Source organism: Cicer arietinum, chromosome 7, assembly GCF_000331145.2.
Source record: "Cicer arietinum cultivar CDC Frontier isolate Library 1 chromosome 7, Cicar.CDCFrontier_v2.0, whole genome shotgun sequence".
Taxonomy (NCBI): domain Eukaryota; kingdom Viridiplantae; phylum Streptophyta; class Magnoliopsida; order Fabales; family Fabaceae; genus Cicer; species Cicer arietinum.
The window spans coordinates 21,590,918-21,594,689 of NC_021166.2; positions in this window are offsets into that span (position 1 = coordinate 21,590,918).

A 3,772-nucleotide genomic window follows, 5' to 3' on the forward strand; every position below is an offset into this window, starting at 1 on the left:
TAAATGGATTTTTTCAAGTTTTTATTTATAATTTTCACATTTTTAGTTTATCCAACAAGACTCAACTTATATGAGTGATGAGTCGTCTTAAGATCAAATTAAAGAATATTTTATTCTCTATGGAGATTTTTAAAGCTCTCGATTATGATATGTTTCACCCCCACTTCTTTAAAAATAATGTGAAATACTTGGCCCTTCTATTTTTACTTTTACAAATAAGGTATTCATAAATCATGTTAAAATGTATTCATTAATCAATGGTTACCTGCACATTTGAACATATATCATAGATTATTGAAGTTTTAATAACTTCTCCGTGTTTGGTTAGTTTCATTGTTAAATGCATTATAATGCTTTCATTTCTTTGCACTAACAATTTTGTTGTATCAACTAATACTTCTTTTTATCAGAAGATAAAGTTCAGTAGTAGCATACTGACTCTTATCACTGATTAACTCATTCTGTCTTATTGAAGCAAAAGAGTTTTGTCCAGTTAGTTATTATAGAGTTTCAAGAACCACAATCAGAAAATAGAATAAAGTTAAGATAATTTTCAAAACATATTTAAGCAGATCTTTGAGAAAGAGACATATAAGGGAGTTTTAATATGTAGTTAATTTAATCACGTGATGAAGTATTTTCTTAGATAATTTTAATCTAAGATAATATCTCTCATATAGATATGACTTTGAGATGTTTAATCTCATTCAAATAATACAATAAAAATCATTATGATTTCTATTTTTCTCTTTGAGCATTCATTTATCTCAATACAAAGATATTGTTTTACTACTCAAAATTTCATTGAAAATGGATTACATAAAACAAACTTTAACACAAATACTCACACTTTTAAAAAGATGCTATAAAAAAACTTTTTCAAGACATTGGTAAGGAGATAAAATTGTCATATGAGAAATAGATAATCTGCTAATGTGTTATATCTATTTTTTAGATAGCAATTACAATCTTCAAGAATCAGTTTTTGTCAATCCAAGTTTTGAAAAAAATTTAAAACAAAAATTTCACCAAAAAAAAGGATATAGAATTGATCCAAAAAGATACACTAATTCCAACCACTTCACAAGTATTTTCAGCAGTAAAGAATCTTTACTCTTACACGGTAAAATGCTCAATCAAGAGACCGAGTTCTGATACCAATTGAAGGTACTAAAAAATACAAGAAATGAGGGGTTTGAATTGTGTTTCTCCATTTCTGAAATGAGGGGTTTATATCTATTTTTCAGATAGCAATTACAATCTTCAAGAATCAGTTTTTGTCAATCCAAGTTTTGAAAAAAATTTAAAACAAAAATTTCACGAAAAAAAAAGGATATAGAATTGATCCAAAAAGATACACTAATTCCAACCATTTCACAAGTATTTTCAGCAGTAAAGAATCTTTACTCTTACACGGTAAAATGCTCAATCAAGAGACCGAGTTCTGATACCAATTGAAGGTACTAAAAAACACAAGAAATGAGGGGTTTGAATTGTGTTTCTCCATTTCTGAAAATTAGTTTAATTGCTTAACAAAAAATATGTTTTTTTATCAAATCATTCAACTTACGATTATAAAACAGGTTTAGTGAAAATAAATTTGAATCATAAATAACTTTTATTAGAATAATAGAGAGAGAGAGAGAGGACACAAGAATTTTTATTCTAATTCAAACAACTTGTTGTTGCATCTAGTCATTCCTTTATAGAGAGATTTTGCCTCAGCATAATTAAGGATTTAATCCATTATTATAGCATACAAGTAGTATTTACTCTGCTTCTTCAAACTTTGAGTATTCTTCCTTGACCTCTCCAGGTTATCATCATTGGAACCCTTCTCAACTTTCTAGCAGCCTGTCGTTGAGGTTCATGGGTATAGTTATACATCTTCAAGTACTTTGTATGGATAAAAAAGTTGTTGCCACTATCAAGTTGATTTACATCAATTTCAGTTTGTGTCTGAATTGACACAAAATTTGTTTCTATGATTCTAACTCTCATTGAGAGAATATTACATTTGAAATCCTAAATCAATTCAAGTGTATCAAACAACTTGATTTATTTACATCAATTCTAATAACTCTTTACTGAGAAAATTTTTCATTCATTCTTTTTTTCTTTTGATGTGTTCTAGTATTTTACATAAATTCTTCTTAACACATTGTCTTTTCATTCTCTCAGCCATTTGTTTCATATTGATCGCTTTCTACTTAAATATAGAGAAATGTATCCATTGAGAATGTTATCGTTGGAGATCTTAAATCAACATTTAAGGCAAATCAACTTTTAAGACATATCCAAATATATCTCCATAATGTATTAAGTGTATCTTCTACTAAGAAGATACAACTTAGAGGATGTGACTATCAAAGGATATCATGTGTTTCTTCAGTTAGAGGATATGTCTATCCTTGACGAACAAAGAATTTTAGAATGTTGACTTTTTATCAGATCATTGACTGTCTCAAGGTGTTGACTTGAAACTTGACCAAACGATCAACTAGTTTACTAGAATTATCAGACGTAGAGTCATCAGAGTGAGCTTGTAATCATATTCGTTAAAGGTGCGTCGAGTTGTGTTTATCAGAGTCAGACATAGCTTCAACATATCTTCTAGAGTCATTGTGAACTTGTTTAATAGATTATTTTTCTTTGCTCGTCAAATGATCTAACTTGTAATAGAAGATTAACTTTATTAGAGGGTTCATTTAAAGCATTTTTCTTTTGGTCTTTCAGTCAGAGGATCAACACGAGTTTTTAGTCATAAGCAGATAATCATTGTAGCGTTCTTTTCCTTTGTCTTTAGAGGAGCAATCATTCACTTGTATTTCCTTTGTTTTCAACGTTTTGACTCGAAATGAAGATTCTCATATGCTTAGTGTAATACTTCTTATTGCTTATATTATGACTTACTCTATTAGTAAACATAATTACTTATTTATTAAGTGATAATATTTTGTGTTATAAACACTTAGATTATCATCTCTGACTTACTCATAATCTATGCTACCTTACAATAGATAATCATTAATATACTTTTCTATCTTCTAACTTAATCTACACACTTAACAAATATAGTTAAGAGATAGTTGTTATTGTTGTTTGTTTTGTTATGATCAAAATATCAACTGGAGGATTTTAGCTAAAACCAATTTTTCAATAACATCTATCTCTAATAGGCTCAAATATATTATCCCTAAAATCACTTTCCCAAATCAAAGTAGTTTTATTGCAGGGAAAAGTACAATTGATAACACAATTATTCTTTAACATGTCATTCATTCCATGCAGTCTATGAAAGGTCAAACAGGTTTTACGATAATGAAGCTTGATAAAGCTAATGCTTATGATAAAGTAGAATGGTGTTTTCATTGAGGATTGCCTTGGTCACCCTCTTCTTCCCATGCATTTAATTAATATTATTATGACATGTATCTCATTTTCTAGGATGAATATTAACTGGAAAGGCATATCCTATGAAGAGTTTACTCCTACAGTAGGGCTTAGGCAAGGAACTCTATTATGTCCTTATCTTTTTGTCATTGCAATAGGATGTCTTAGGCGTTGTATCTTGGGTGCAACTCAAAATAATTCTTGGAAGTCTATCAAGTTCGGTCGAGATGGGCCTTCAGTCTCTCACATGATGTTTATTGATGATATTATTCTTATAGTTGAGGCTTTCATTGATCAAACAACTACAATCAATGATATCCTTACTACTTTTTGTTCCCACTCAAGAAAGCAGGTTAGCCCATCTAAGTCTAAAAGGTTT